The sequence below is a fragment of the Vulpes lagopus genome, chromosome 16 (genome assembly GCF_018345385.1).
Source record: "Vulpes lagopus strain Blue_001 chromosome 16, ASM1834538v1, whole genome shotgun sequence".
Taxonomy (NCBI): Eukaryota; Metazoa; Chordata; class Mammalia; order Carnivora; family Canidae; genus Vulpes; species Vulpes lagopus.
The window spans coordinates 4,805,399-4,823,069 of record NC_054839.1 but is presented as its reverse complement, the minus strand read 5'-3'; the positions used below and the strand labels follow the sequence as shown (position 1 = coordinate 4,823,069).

General features: G+C 36.5%; 1 protein-coding gene and 1 pseudogene across 2 annotated transcripts in view; both read right to left on the bottom strand.

Moving 5' to 3' along the window:
* NALF1 (NALCN channel auxiliary factor 1) overlaps positions 1–17,671 on the bottom strand; it is a 637,440-nt gene that overhangs the window by 534,242 nt on the left and 85,527 nt on the right. The gene's annotated exons all lie outside the window — the stretch shown is intronic.
* LOC121476812 lies at positions 6,146–7,113 on the bottom strand (annotated as a pseudogene).

Here is a 17,671-nt window from a genome sequence, read left to right as displayed (position 1 = left end):
CTATGTAATTTTAATAGAACTTTCTACTGTATATATCGCCTGCTCAGTGGTATTGAACATGCACAAACGCAAGTCCTATTAAGGCACTACCTTGTAAAATAGTTATGTCTCAAATGCTGAATTATGATGAGAAACATACAGCAGAAATTCACAGATATTATACCCTGTGAGAGGTTGCCCACCTTAAAATAATTTAAAAGAAACTCAAACTTAGTGCTTCATTATTACTTATAAACACATAAAACATATAAATATTTATATATATTTAAATTTATAATTTAAATTAATGTCAAGTGAAATTAATATAATCAAGGCACATAGAACTTGGATATATAATAAAATGTAAATTTTAAATTTTGTAAAATATATTCACTTCTATCATTTTATCAGTGTCAGTTTTTGAAAAACAGTATTTTATGTAAGAAAATGTAATGTAATCATAATACACAATGAAACAAAAATATTAAATGACTTAAATTTGGTAACTAATGGCATGTCAAATGTTCTAGCTATGTATCCAATGTTATATTCGTTACAAAAATTATACAACACTTTTCTTTCTTCTACATTAGACTGTCAATCTATTAATCTTCTGATTATATTTCACTGTTGTATTAGCCAACACTTAGACTTTGGCTGTAACATAAGTCTGTGTTACATTATAATATGTAACATTAAACTATGGTTTAATAAGATGAAAGCAGATTTTTATGAGATTCATAGTTGCTTTTTAAAGTCAATTCATTTATGTTCTAAATCTTTCCAAAGAGATTCAGACTCTTAAAAAATTTGTTCATAGTCAACTTATCACCTTTTAGACAAATGGTCCTCACAAGGACAAAACTGTTTTCTTCTGAAATCCTCTCTCTAGCCCTGAGTCTCTGTTTGGCCATCTGCCCTTTGGATGTTTGTCTTCTTATCTAAGGCCTTTCCTAGGATCCTGACACATTTCTAACTTCTTGAAGTCATTACTTTTCTAAGTGTTTATAGCCATTTTTCCTATTTATAACTGGCTTCTGCTTACGGGTTACCAATGAACTTCTGCCCTGATTCTTCCTGACCCCAAATTAGTTGTTGAGTTTCTTGGCAGCAAAATAATAAATCTTCTTTGTTATTGTTTTAATTTAAACATGTTTGATCATCACAAAAACAACGGAGACATTTCTTGAAAATGTAGAACAGATGATGAAGAAATACAAAGCTATGTTTGCCAAAACTTAAAAAATTCATGCATAAATGGTCAGTGGAACTTCAACGAAAGTGCCAAGAACACACAAAGGGGAAAGGATAGTCTCTTCAAGAGGTGGTGCTGAGAAAACTAGTTTCCCATATGCAGAGGAATGAGATTGGACCTTGAACTCACCCAAATCAACTCACGGTGGATGAAAGTCTTAAATATAAGACCTGAAACCATAAAACTTTTAGAAGAAAATATAGGGGGAAAGCCTCTGGAGATTGGTCAGGGCAATGAGTTTTTGGATGTGATCCCAAAAGCACAGTCAACAAAACAAAAACAGACAAATGTTATTACACCCAACTTAAAACCTTCTGCACAGTAAAGGAAAAAACAGAATGAAGAGAAAATCTACAAAATGAGATAAAATACTTGCAAATCATATATCCGATAAGGGGTTAATATCCAAAATATGTAAGGAGTTCAAACAACTCAATAGTAAGAAAACAAATAACCTGATTAAGAAATGGTCAAAGAATCTGAATAGACATCTCTCAAAAGAAGACATACAAGTGGCCCCTAGATATGTGAAAAGGTGCTCAATATCAATGATTATCAGAAAAATGCAAATCAAAAACAAAATGAGATATTATCTCATATATCTTAGGATAGCTATTATGAAAAAGACAAAAAATAACAACTGTTGGAGAGGAAGTGGTGCACTCTTGATGGGAACACAAACTGATATAGCCATTATGGAAAGTGTTATGGAGATTCCTCAAAAACTTAAAAATAGAACTAACATATGATACAAATTTTCCACTTCTGTGTATATATCCAAAGGAAACAAAATTAGTATCTCAAAGAAATATCTGCACTCCCATGTTCATTGCAGAATTATTCATAATAACCAGGATATGGAAACAATCTAAATGTCCATCCATAGACGAATGGATAAGAAAGATACAACACACGCAATGTAATATTATTCATTCCTGAGAAAGAAGTAAATCTTGCCATTTGTGACATCATGATGAACCTGGAAGACACTATGCTAAGTGAAAGAAGTCAGAGAAAGACAAATACTGTATGATCTTACTTATATGTAGAATTAAAAAAAAAAAAAGTTGAACTCATAGAAGCAGAGTAGAATCGTGGTTACAAGGGGCTGGGGTTGGGGAGAAGTGGGGAAATGTTGGTCAAAGGTTGCAAATTTTCAGCTATGTAGGATAAATAAGATACTTAAAGTATGGGTATGATGACTATACTTAATAATACTGTACACATTTTAGCACACCAAAATATGCTAACTATGAAGAAATGTTAGTTAGCTTAACGGTAGTAATCATTTTACCATGTATATTTATATCAAGTCATCACATTGTACACCTTAAATATACAGAATTTTTATTTTTAAAAACCTCCTTATAAAAAATGTTCAACAGATGATGGAGAGATATAAAGCTGTGTTTGCCAAAACTTCAAACTGGCAGAATTTTTTTAATTACATAAAACTTATTTAATTTTTATTTATGCCAAGCAAAATTTTAAAAATCACATACTATTGATACACAGAATATGTTCTTTGAGGAATTTTATATAATTTTTCTGCTCATATTTTTTGAAAGTCTGAAGACATTGTAAATAAACTTTATAGAGATATATCACCATTATTTATCAAAGTTCTCAACAGAATGAAACACTGGGGCAAACTAATAGGATATAGCTCAATAAAAATAAATACACAGTGTTGCCTTTAGGTTCAGAAACTTTCCTGCACAAATAAAGATGGGGGAGTAACAGCTCTGAGAGTCTAAGTGCAAGGTGAACAAACAAGACTGCTGATGCCAAGGAGAGATAAAGCTGTATGTGGCTGCACTTACACAGAGGTATATCCAAATAGGATGCTGCTGGAGAATATACTGTTCAATTCCTTTAAAAAAATAATATATATATATATATATATATATATATTTATTTATTTATTTATTTAAGAGAGAGAGAGAGAGAGAGAATGCTCATGAGCTGAGGCAGGGGCAGATGGGGAGGGAGAGAGAATCCACAGGCAGACTCCCCACTGAGCATGGACACAGGACTTAATCCCAGGACCCTGAGAGCAAGACTTGAGCTGAAATCAAGAGTCAGCTGCTTAACCGAACGAATCATCCAGGCACTGCAGGTGTTCCGTTCTGAAAGGACATTTTACCCAGAGATAATTACAAAATAGAGGTCACATAGAAGCGTGCTTTTGAAATGTCTGTCTGCTGACGATAAAGCATTTTCCCATAATCCATGGAAAAATGTGAGAAAAAAAACTATATTGTGCATAGTTTTACTACATATGATAAAATTAAGTTATCAAATAGGGGATGTTTCATTCTGAGATTATTTTCTTCCTACTTCTCAAGTGAAATTTGTATTTTTATTTATGCAATAGAAAGTGAAATTAGATACACAATAGTGATTTTTTTTAATGCAATCCCTTGACAAACTTTTGATCTGATTTGAATTTGCTGGCCCATTATATTCAATCCAAAAATGAGATTCTAGAGTATTCAGAAATTTTATACACATGCATACACACACAACTCCCAATTTCTTAATTTGGGATTTAGGGATAGACAGACAAGTAGATCCCTGGATGGTTTTCCTCTGATTTCAAATCAACTTAAGAAAACAAGGACTTTCCCAAAGCTGTCCTAAAAATTTCAGTGAAGAAACCTGTCATTAAATGAACCTAAGCAAAACAGAAATGGAAACCAGGAAGGAGATATACAGGATTTCCATCCTTTGTATTAAAGTAGAAGATGCCTCTCAATGATGTTTTCATTCTGAGACTATGTGGTTTTGTAGCTAACTATTTTGAGAAATATCTTTACACATTTGTCTTCTAAATTGCTGGGATCCCTGGGTGGCGCAGCAGTTTGGCGCCTGCCTTTGGCCCAGGGTGTGATCCTGGAGACCCGGGATTGAATCCCACGTCGGGCTCCCGGGGCATGGAGCCTGCTTCTCCCCCTGCCTGTGTCTCTGCCTCTCTCTCTCTCTGTGACTATCATAAATAAATAAAAATTTTTAAAACATAATAAATAAATAAATAAATAAATAAATAAATAAATAAATAAATTCTTTGCAGTATTTAGGGGCATCAGGTGGCTCAGTCAGTCAAGTGTTGGCCTTCAGCCCAGGTCATGATCCCAGGATCCTGGGATAGAGCCCCATGTTGGTCTCCCTGCTCAGTGGGGATCCTGCTTCTCTACCCTCTGCCACTTCCCCTGGCCCCCTGCTTGTGCTCTCTTATTCACTCTCTCTCTATCATATATGGTTTTTTTTTAATTATTTAAAAAACTAAAACGTTTTTTAAAAATAGGGTTTTTTTGAAATGTTTTTTAAAAATAAATCCACTGAGTATTTTCATCTGCCAGGATTAACAAGAATGCCTTCATATACCGGAGCTATGAGAAAGGCTAGAAGATGTACATATTATGGAGTAGTGGCAAGCAGAGCACTCCGACTTCAATTTTTGGTATTTTTTAAAAACATCTTTCACTTTATTTTTCTGGGAATTTGTCATTTTCTCTCCGTGGCTCATCATTTTTGGTTTTCTTGTCTTGTCCATACTGTTGCTTCCAGTTAAAATGCTCTTGCTTTTTTCTACCTGTTGGAGTGCTACATATCTTTCAAAGTTCAATTAAATACCGGTTTATCAAAGAATGTCTTTTTGATTACCCTGCCCAAAAGTTATCAGGAGCTCTTTTGTTGCATTTCATACCAAAGTGATTTCTGTTCAATTTATTTTGCATACTAGATTATAAATGCCCAAAAAAGCAGGAACTGTTCTCTACTTATCTCTATAAATGCCACAGCTCCTATAATGAATTTAGGTTGATAGACACAACTATCAGAGCTGCTCAAAATTAACTCCAAATATGAGTTTGCACACATATGTATATACATGTAGGAAAAAAGTTACAGTCTACTGCAGACTTAGGACTAACTTAATATTGTAGCTGGTAGCATTCATCAGAATATAAAATTAGGCACTGTACAACCAGGAGCTCGGTTACTTAAGGAGCAATAAAAGTCAGATCCAGCAAATAAATTTGGCCACAATTTTTATTTATATACAATTCTATAGACTTCTACATAAAATATAACCAAATATAAACAGTGAAAATAGGTCACTATGGAGGAAAAAACCTACTTTCAATAATATTTAGTCCTCTTGAACACAGAGTATCTAATGAAATCGGGCTTTCCAGGTAACCAAAGACACTGTGTCTAAGGTTCCTTTATAATATTTCACCTGTGTGACCCCAAAGTAAAATCTCCTTCTGCCAGATGGACACTAGAAGATAGTTTTTGTGTATGAAAACTGTTAAATTATTTTTCTGGGGGGTCTAAACTCCCCAAAACAAGGGCAATGTTTCAAAACCAAACACTAATCCACATCTGGGAAGAGTACACTTTATAGAGATGTAGAAGAGTGCTCAAACCTTAGTGTGCCCAGAAAACATTAAGATAGAGCTTCTTATGAATTGTAATTTTGATGTAGTAGTTCAAATCATCACTTGAGCTCTGCTTTTTAAATTTTTTATTTTTATTTTCTGAAGTAAAAATGTCCTAGACCAAAAAAAAAAAAAATTCAACCAGTAAACCAAGAATTCTCACATGTCACCTGGAAACAGATAGAATTTCCCAAATCATATTTGTTACTTTAATAACATTAGAAATGCTTTTTAAACAAGTGTATCATGGCACTGCTCTTTTTAGGAGTTTCTGCTTAATGCCAAGTTTGAGGAGGAGAGAGTTAAAAGAAAAAAAGAAGAAGAAGATAAAGAGCTGATGAGAAAACATTGTTCAGTGAAAAGGAACTCTTAGAAAATACGAAACTAGTGTTTAAGATAAACCTTTAAGGTCCTGTGATTCACATGCCTTCAGCACTGAAAACCCAAAGCAGATGATGCTCTTGACTTACACCAGTGGCATTGTGATGATTAATGTAGCGTTCTCTTTGATAAATTTTGCTGTAGTCATTTCAGTATGCACAGATTCTGGAAGATTCAGATGTAATCTGTACTTCTCAAAGACCTCAATCAATAAATCATCCTCAGAAACACTAAGGTCACAGAGACATACTGAATTATTACCAGGTGATTTAACTTCCATTTCAATTTTCAGAGGTTTCTCATTCTGATCAGCCACAATTTTTAATCATAGGCTGCTCTCTCTCTTTATCTCCACCTGGATCTCTGTACTGGAAAGCTCTTCCATCCGAACCTTGTTTTACTTGAAACCTGGTTTCTTGGCAATAAAAGTTGAGGAAAGTGACCTGGATTGCTCACAGTACTGCTTCTGATCTGTTCAAGGGTCAGTTTTTCTCTCATTTTCTCTCTTAAACCCATGGGGTCAGTTTGGATTCCAGTCAGATTTTCTTTCATCCTTTGAATGTTTCCTTTTATTCTAAATTCAGTAATACCGTCAGAATATGAGAGAGTAAATTGGAGTTGTCCTCAATGCACTTCATGGCCATCCATATTAATTGATGTTTTCTCGCAAGATGGTTTCCTCTGCCTAGAGAACACGAGGATCGCAGGCTACATCAGCAACTATGCTCACATCTGATGTCTCAGACATATCTTCTGGCTATCACCACTTACAGGTACTGGATGAGTGGCTGACTGCAGAGCTGGATGAGTAGTCAACTGTCCTATTCTGCTGACAAAGGTTGATAAAAAGTTTTTGGGGTTTTTTTCTTTCATTTTCAGGATCCTGGTGTGTAGACAGAGCTGTGGTTCTGGAACAACCCTGAGCTGTCTCTGTTCTTCCAGCTGCTGTTGAAGGAATGCCATACAGCTCTCAGGGCTGCTTTCAGCTAGAACATCTCAAAGGCTCCAGAACAGAGTAACCTGAGTGAGCAGCCCCTTTCAGGATCATGCCATAATTGAGGTAAAGATTCCTCTGAAGTCCCTTCTCTTGGTCTCTTGACCTGAATTCTGCATGTTTAACAAGCTTTTGCTATGATGCAATGTTGCTGGTCCAGAGACTGCCCTTCAAGGAGCAAAGATGCAGAGTGTGGACTTGCACTTGAATTGATCATAACCAAGTATTTTATTTGTTTAATGCCAATGCATAGAAATCATAAATACAAAAATGCATATAAAACAGAAGTATATAAACATGATGGAGATGCCACATTTTAACATGAAACAATGTTAGCCCAGAAAAGCCCGACATGGCTCTTGTAGCTTCACAACTATCATCTTCAAACATGCATACTTAACTATACTAAACACCTCCAGGGATCTGTCATCATTTGAATTATTTCTTGGGGCCCATTAACCATGGATGTCAATTTTCACAGGAACGTCATAGGTCAGAGACAATCATACAGTGCATAAGGGAAGAAGGTGAGTGAGCCGTGAAAGCAACAATTAACCTCAGAGAGAAGACCTGCACTATCTCTTTGCATAGTAAACAAGGACAGAAGCCTAGGTGCACCGCAAAACTAATTGTTTGGTCACAATCAAAGGTTTATGGATCTGATTTTGTTGTAACAACATTAGATACGGTGGTCACACAAATCTTCACAATCAGTCTCATGAATTCTTTGTCACATTATTATCGTAAGTTTCACTTAATAAGTTCATAGCAAAGGCTACAAACCGACAAATGTGTCTTCACTTCCAGCTGTCCCTCATTAGAAGTGTTCACTCAAAGTTATTTTGTAAAGGAAAACATTATTTGCAGACATGACTCTTGACTGGAGACTTCCGTGAACACAAAAGCCTTGCCCTACACAAGCTTTGAAGGAGATGCAGGAAGCGGTCCATGCCTTTATGCCAGGGGCAGTGCCATCACGAGGCAGCCTGTGCTGGTGTGCAGCCCTTCCGGATAAACGCAGGAAGATAGGAAAGCAGCACAGACCGTGTCTGAATTAGCAGTAGGGAAGGAAGACGTTCCATGGATGTTGTCGCAGTGGGAGAAGGGGCCAGAGGTTTGCAGAGACAATGGACATCACTGTCAGGGAGGCTTCATTCGGGAGAAATAATAATTCAGAAGAGATGAAGGGCAACAGTGTATGGACAGCTTCACGTTCCAGCTAACAATGTGGATCACATTCCCTCAACAGATACTACTGTGGTCTATTTGAACAGGAAAAGGAGGAAGAGATCTGTAAAGATGCAGGCCCTAACTCTGAAAGACTCTGAATTTTGTCTGATACATAGTAAGGAGTTCTTGTAGATATAAACAGTTTATATCATTACTTCCAAAGCATCTCTTTCAATAATTTTGAAAAACTTAGGTCGATATGTGTTTAAGCATACATACACACTCTCTAGTCAGAGAGGATGGTGATGACAGGTAGGAATGATGTCAGTTGCCTGGTGGAGAACCATGGAGGTCTCAGAGCAGAGGCATGAAAGATGCTTGTGGATTTTGAAACAGACTCTGTCTTATGCTGAAGAGTCAATGGGTTCAGAGGAAATAGCAAGACACAAGGGACACTTCTCTGTGACAGTCTTTTAAGGATACTCCTTTATCTTGGCAGAAGTGGGTAGAGGAAACAGGTACCTGCGTGCTTCTGCCGTCTTGCACGTGAATCTGGGTCTCGTGAGTCCAGACCCATATTCCAACTCATCCAGGGAACTGCTTGCCAGACTAGACGCTAATCCTAGCCCTTCCACTTTCACAGAAGCCATCAGCCAACACTCTACCTGCACTTTCTCTGCAACCATCCGTCCCCTCTGTTGGGTGTCTCAGCGAGCTACCTTCAATGGCATTTACTTTTGCCCCTTTCTTTGAGACTTCAATGCTTGAGATTGCACATCTCTTCCCAGAGGATCTGTCACTCAGCCCAGTGACTTTTGCTCAGCCACATTGCCACTTTTCCCTGGCTGTGTCCTGCATGGAACGTGGAAGCTATCCAGATACCACCATGCTCTTTAGTTTATGTAAAGCTAGAGCATGTTACAATAATAACTTCTTTGTCATTTTCAACATCTGGAGTGTGAACAATCTATAATTCTACTAAATATCAAATCCCATTCCAATCAGCAACTATTCATGACTAAGAAATATGGAATAAATAGTTATCAATAAAACATGAATATCATTGTTTAACTTTAAAAGGAAAATAATTTTCCTATCTTTTAAGCACAGCAGGTGAACACAATAATTTAAGCAAAACATTAATTTTGTAGTAACTGTTTGTAATTCCTGTCGATGAAATTGCAGCCTGTCACCATTTTCCAGTTAATGCATGGTGAGGGTCGCTAGGAGGTTATATCTTCAGTAGACACAATTAGTTCTTACATTTGCTTGCTTTCCTAAAACACAGATTATCACCAAAGAGAGATGGATACAGACTGTGCAACATTAGCAAATTCCTCCATATACGACTGGGTTTGGTTGATCTTACTAATTGTTATGAGCTGAATTGTTCCCTGCCAAGAAAAACAACAACAACAACAAAAAGCATTGAATTTCTAACCCTGAGTACTTTAGAATGTGACCTGATTTGGAAGTAAGACCATTGCATACATAATGTCCAGATGAGGTCATGCTGGAGTACGGTGGGTCCCTAATTCAATAGGACTGTAGATGACTGTTGTAAAGACACAGACACACAGGAGATGACATGTGAAGATGAGGGGCTGCAGTGATGTCTCTTATCTGCAAGGCAAGGTAAACATGGGGGGCGACCAGAAGCTGGGACAGAGGTTGAGCAGATTCTCCCTCAAAAGCCCCTGAAAGTACAAACCCCACAAACAACTTGATTTTGGACTTCTAGCTTTCAGAACTGTAAGACAATAAATGTCTGTGCTTTTAAGACACCTAGTTTATGGCACTTTGTGACAGCCATATAAGGAAACTAATTCATGATTAAATATAGCTGATAAAAGAAGTTTTAGTAGGTCAAAAAGAAAGTTCAGTCATAGAAGCTAACCACTTCAGATAGGCTGACCCATCAGCCTTTATCTCAAATACACACACACATCCACACTTACACATGTGTGTATATAGTCATTGCATCAAGGTAAATTTCTCATTCTTTCCAAATAGATACGTTTGATTCCATAATGTGGAATGTTGTGCATATAGCAAATGGAAGGATGGACACCCTGATAAGGAGGACTCATTCTCTGCAGTTCAAGGATGAAGAATATTTTAAGTCAGTGTGATGCTCCCAACAAGAGAAAAGGTGAACAAGAGAAGGAAGAATCTGAGCAGAAGAAAGGGACCCCATACTTCCTCAGGTCCTCGACAGACTCAGGTTATGTCCAGTCTACTAACTTAATTATTATGTTTTCACCTCTGCTCTCAAAAATGTTCTAGTTTGAGGATGAATTTCATTTGTACATAACAATCTAAAAGTACAATTTTGAGTTCCTCTCTGTACCCTAGCTTCTCTGTCTTCAGTAAGTTGCTGAAGATCTTTGTACAGTGGGAACTGTCATATTACGTCTCTTCTCCCAAGGTCAGCCATGAAACGAAAATGACATGAGAAATGTGAACATACTTTCAAAGTCAGGAATCTTATTCAAATGCCAGATGTTTGTATCACAATCCCAGCAAAGTATTAGCACTCAATTACAGTATGCTGTTTTCTTAAATATATGCTCTTCTTCTACAGCTTGTACCTATTATTTTCTTGGTGGCCACTGCAATATGCTCCAACCCAATTCCTTTGCATTAGTAGTCACCTCTGACTTTGTCTACGGAGAAAGAGAAGGGAGCTAACATTTATTGAAAGCCTACAGCCTTATAAGCATTGAGCAAGGCACTTGACATATATTATGGCCATAAATGCAGTTATTTATTAAACTCCCATTACAAATAGGCACTGTGGGGATCCCTGGGTGGTGCAGCGGTTTGGCGCCAGCCTTTGGCCCAGGGTGCGATCCTGGAGACACGGGATCGAATCCCACGTCGGGCTCCTGGTGCATGGAGCCTGCTTCTCCCTCTGCCTATGTCTCTGTCTCTCTGTGTGTGTAACTATCATAAATAAATAAAAATTAAAAAACAAAACAAAACAAACAAAAAAAACCAAATAGGCACTGTGCTAAGTGGCTTGCATAGATCAGAACATTTAATGCTCATTACCCATACTTGAAATAGTTACAATAACCCATACTATAAATAAAGAAATGGAGGTCCGACATATAAAGCAGTGATATTTCTGAACATGAGTTCAGATTCAAAGTGTCTGATTTCAGGAACAGTTCTGTTCTTTTGAGCTAAGTGACCTTGAATAAATCACTCTGCATCCCTGTCCTCTTTACTCATCCAACAACAGGCACATTCATAGTACCTCATGACTAGGATTATTATGAAGAGTAAATGAGTTAATACATGTAAAAGTTTAAAAAGTACCTTGTACATAGCAATTGCTCTGTAAGTGACAGCGATGGCTGCTTGCTACTACTGTCACTAACGTTGTAATTAATATTATCATCATCATCTTTATGTCCCCAAGGGCATACAGCCAGTAGGTGACAAAATAAGATTCAAATTAGGTATTTTGAGCTTTCACTGTTAATCCAGTCAACAATTATTTATGCAGGATGTGCTACGGGGCCAAGAATAAAATGATAGGCTAAATTAGATGTTCTTATTTATATAGCCATTGGTTTTACTTTTGAAGGGCTCACATTCTACCAAGAAAAATTTTAAGCTAATTGTGATAGTTGGAAATGAAGGGTGCATACAGGAGCACACGGTAGGTGTACATCCCCCATTCTAAGAGAGTCTTGTAAGTCTGTAACTGAAAGTTGAGTCAGAAGTTAACTATACAATGACTGGGGAAAGAATGTGGATGAGAGTCTTGAAATTGGAACCTGAATGGGATATGGACAGCTTGGTGTGCCTAAACAGTAGGTTTTAAGATGAGCTGGAGAAAAACCAAACAGTGCAGACAGGAGTCAGAGGAAGAAAGTCTCACAAAGTGGTGGCTGTCAGGGGCTGGAGAAAAAAGAAGTGGGGAGGTGTCTACTGGCTTCAGAGTTATGGTTTTATAAGAGACTTTTGAAGAAGTTTTAGAGATAGGTTACTCAACAATGTGAATATACTTGTCGCTACAGAACTGTACACTTAAAATGGCTAGGAAGGTAAATTTTAGGTTATGTGGTTTTTTTTTTACCACAATTAAAAATAAAATAATAAATTAAAAAGTCATATCGTTTCTTAAGGAATTAGATTTTATCTGTGTGGCAACAAGAACTGATTGATTATGAGATTTTCAGAGGGAGAACAAGCGAAATAATTGCAGGATTTCCAACCTCCCGATATCAGCCTCAGAGAATGCCACAAAGAATAGAAAGCAGCACATCTGTTTTGATAATTTTTTTTTAAATTAAGAGGTGTCAATATTTAATCTAAACAAAGAAAAATGAATTAATCATTTTCTGGCATCCAACAAATCATTTGAAAGCATTTTATATATTTCATAAATCTCCTAAACATAATACAACAGAAAATTATTAAAATAAGAAAATCAACATCTACACAAATAAGAACTATCCAATTAAAGTGCTCTTAAACCTCCTCCTCCTCCTCCTCCAAGAATTAGTCACCACTCAGATTTCAGAGGGGTAAAAATAGCAACTCCAGTAAATTAAGTATCACTAGATGCCATCCTCCATATAATGTCCACTTCTAGCCTTAAAATAGTTATTTAGTCGTCCTATTATTATTTTCTTCAGACTAAATCACTGGCTCTCAAATTATGTACTTTCAGAACATCTGGGATCCTAAAATTTTCCGTATCGAAATTAAAAAAAAAAAATGAAAGGCCATCCTCGTTCGCTGGGTAGAAAAATAGTCGATGAGATTGTTCCCATTTTAAGTTTGCTTCAAAACGATTTCTTAAGTTTATGGGGCCTATTTCTGCATTATGAAATAGACGTATATAAAGGAAAGCAGCAAATAGGTATTACTAGAAAACTTAGAGATACAGAATGATTTCTATCATTGACTTGTGTACTTAAATGCAGATATATACACATATTCCACTAGTACAATTCCTACTGTTTTGTATCACTGTATTATTACTCTGAAATTACTTAAATCATATAAATACAGGACCAGCAGGTATCTAGCCAGCTGGATGAGTTTCCCAGCAGAGGCCAACAGGTCTACCTTACTTGATCACAAGCAGCCCCCCTCCACAGGCACCCTATCCTAAGTGTGTTACCTATGGCTTGCTTCCTCCTATCTTGCCTTGCACCTTTACGTTGGTGTAATAGTCTCGGCAATTCTGTCTTCTTAGTTTGGTCTTTGAACCCTTCTGTTCCATGACCTCTGAGAAAGCTTGTCAGGCAACATACAGTCAGGTACCATAATATTAAAGAAGTGTCCCCACTGTGGTGACCTCTTTGTTTTCTGTTCCCACTTCTTTCAGCCAGGATAGAAATATTGTGAGCATATTAAGAGAGGAAATAGACGGCTAGATACTGCAACATCATTACATCAAACTTTATTGTATGTGTATATACACACAGAGAGACAATATCTATAAACATCTATAGTTGTTTATCTATGTCTGTATCTATGTCTATATTATATCTATGCACATAGAGCTAGAAAGAGAGACAGAGACATTGAGATCAATATATGGTAAAGTACTCTAATGAAGGGACTGTCTCATCTAAATGATAGTAATATAAGAAAAATCAAGAAAGGGAAGACCAAGTATACTTGACTTCTTAAAACCAGCACCTAAAAATTACTGTGATTATGTCAAAATGGCCATGCTGTGTTGTCAAACATAGGAAGCTTAACAGCTAATACTGAGAAGTCACTTCAATCACAAAAATACTCATCAGATGACCAATATCGTAAAATCTGTGGAAATAGTGCAAAACAACCAGGGACAGGCTGGGATATATTCTAGTGGAGTTTACAATTTTTCCAGGAAAAATACTCTCTGTACTAAGGTAAACTATAGGTTATTAAGGCAAGCCCTTTGAAGAGCTATGATTGATTAGTAATTTCCCAGGTATTGGACTGAAAGAACTGGTACAAATTATGAAGGGTGGTAGCTCACAACTTGGGAGTAGCTTATACATGGAAGACATCTAGTCCCTGCTTCTCAAGACAATGCAAATTACTGGGTGTCCTTAGTAAGTGCTATCTGAAGCAAGCGCTGTTCCTCACCCACTGAAAGAGATGTCTAGCAGATATATCTGCCACTTCACTGAATGAGACTTACCACTGCATAGAAAGAAAATATGCAGCTAGGATTAGAATGCCACAGACACCCCACCACCACCACCACACGTGCAAGCAGCTCGGCAGAAGGATAGTAAAATGACAACTTTCTGCATTTTCCAGCTTTGTTGTGTTAATTGCAATGTATGGATTTCTCACTGCACCGCAAATGTTCAACAAGCCATAAATACCCATTTCCAAAATGCTGGGTATCATTAGAATGTGTGCTGAATAAATGCAGTCCAACAGGGTTTCTAAATTTCTCCCTAAAATATTTATTTATCTAACAACAAAAATCCAAGGTGAGTATCTGGTTGATGTGGATGGAACAGTATAGCTTGGTCATGTAAGTAATGGCAGAGTGAAGTGCCATCTTTGTGTGTGTGTGTGTGTGTGTGTGTGTGTGTGTGTGTGTGTGAAGTGCCATCTTATCTTCATTAGTTACTAGAGCTTAGCACAGAAGCTTGCAACCCTACTTACCTAATATTTACCTATTTAGTTCCAATTATGTGTGTATGTATATAAATGTGTGTGTTTCTGCCTATATATACACATACAAATAGTTACACTACTTAAGGACAGATTTTAAAATGAGAATAGGCTTAAAAAATGAGGACAGATTTAAAAATGAAATTGAATGGTCTCTCACGAGACCATTTGGTAGGTGGAATTCCTAACTATTTGTATTCATAATAAATGAAAATAGATGCTCTGCTTGCATCATTTATAAAACCTGGTCTCACTGAGTAGTCCTGAAATATCACCTTAGTTTATTTAAGCCTACTAAATTAATAAATATTTAAACTAATAAATATTACCTAGATTGGGGGGGTGAAAGGAATGAAATATTTAGAGCATAACTATTATTAAGCCTTAATAAATATTTGAGGAACATATTATGTCTATGACTAATCACATCCTTTAGGGTCCAATCAACTAGCTGTTTTAAATTCTTCTTTATCTAGGTCACATTAGCCTCTTTTTAAAAATAGCTATATATTAACTGGGTTTTTTTCTTTGTTCATTGTAAAACTAAAAAAAAACTAAAAAAAGAACAATCATCCATAATAGCTCTACTAGAGGCTACCAGTAGTTACATATGATAATTATCCTTCATCTTCAGTTACGAAGTGAAGTGGATGTAATTGCATATAAGGTGTAGGTACAAGGAGTCTTTTTGCAGTCCCACCCTTTTTATGTAGGAGGGGATTGTGGCTAATGAGCACCTGAGATCCTTAGTCAGTGTCACTGAGGACAGTGTTAGTAAGATGAACCCATATCATCCCCAGCAATCAAGTAAAATAAAATGGACACCTTTCATAGTCGACAGCAAACTAATGAAAGCAATGGCTTAGCAGCTGTGTTAGGAATGCTGCTTTGAAAAAGATGAAGTTGTAGGTAACAATGTACTCACTCAAACATTATCTTTTTAAATCAAGTGAAAATCAGACATAAAGAAAATGTATGATCAGGTCACTAAAATAAATTTTCTTCCAAGTGAAATTGTATTACACAACAGACCAAAATGCAGATCTATTAGCTTTAACAATGACAGGAGAAGTACATATTGAAACCTGTAATCAATTCATTGTCTCAAGTATTGGCTGGGTAAATGTTATGTATAAGAATTAAGTAGATGGATTAAGTGTCAAGTAGAATATTTTAGAATTGTGATCAGCCTATGAAAAGATTTATATCTGTATATGTAAAACGTAAGAAAAATTTCCTATTACAAACTTACTGATACTTGGAGCAACAAAGAGTGCTGATTCAATTTAAAACACAAGACAAACTCCATTAAAATAAACTGATGTAATCGAACTTCTAAACTGCTGATTGCCCTATATTGATTTCGTGGATTCAGTTCAAAACAGTCACTGTAAGGCACAGAATGTGCACTTCTGCCCCAGTCTTTGTTTTAATGAGCATCTGATCCATAAAAAGAATCAACGAAAAGCTACAGAAATAAGAAAATTAATTTTTGCTGTCATATCACAGGAAGAGCTCAAAAGCAACTCAGAGTTATTTTTTTACAATTTTATTTTATATTTTGGCTAAAGGAAGCACATGGCTAACAACAGCAAGAATTAGAAATTGGGGTGGTGGGGGCAAAAGCATAAAAGAGTCAGAGGGAAAATGCAACAGGAGAGGGAGAATCATAAGAGAAATTCAGGTGTAGAAAATGATGCAGAAATACGCATGGTGTGCTCCTCTCATATGGAAACAAAATAAATGTCATGTGCCCAAACACAGAGAAAAAATTTAACACATGGAAATGCACACCACATGACCTTCTATGGTAGATTTTCGTAAGTTAAAGTCACACTGTGCTTTGTACCCAGAGGTATAAATGGCTTGTGGCTTCCTGTTACTTACCTCCAAATGAAATGAATGAATTCAAGGGCCAGGACTCCCTGTCCCTGATCTATATCCAAGTGTGGTTGGGCAGCAGAGGCAGATTCTAGCCCTGCATTAGTGTTTTGTGGCAATAACTGGTTATTAAATTCTATTCTAGGGATCCCTGGGTGGCGCAGCGGTTTGGCGCCTGCCTTTGGCCCAGGGCGCGATCCTGGAGACCCAGGATCGAATCCCACATCGGGCTCCCGGTGCATGGAGCCTGCTTCTCCCTCTGCCTGTGTCTCTGCCTCTCTCTCTCTCTGTGACTATCATAAATAAATAAAAATTTAAAAAATAAATAAATAAATAAATAAATAAATAAATAAAAATAAATTCTATTCTAGCATCCTAAAATGCTCTACAATGGTTTATAAGAGTTAGCTTCATAGTATACATCAGAATATTCTATGATCACATATCTATATATCAATTAGGGGACAAGGGCATTCCTTCTGAGAAGAAACCTAGAATCACATTAATGCCTTAAAGTTAGGGAGAATTTATGAACTATCACATGCTTTCTTGTAATAATGTAAGCATTATGTGGACGCCACTACATATATGTGTGAACAACATGGGATCCACTTATATGTGGATGTTTTGACACTACAACACTATAAAAGTATTTTCTCTTCCTTATGATTTTCTCAATAACACTCTTTTCCCTATCTTAGTTTATTGTAAGAATACAGTATATAATGCATATAACATACAAAATGTGTTAATCAACTGTTCATGTTATGGATTAGACTTCCAGTCAACAGTAGGCTGCTAGTAGTTAAGTTTATAGGGTGGCAACAGTTATATACAGATTTTTAACCACATGGGAGGTTGGCACTCCTAACCCCCTGTTGTCTGAGGGCCAACTGTAAATATATACATCCTTATAAT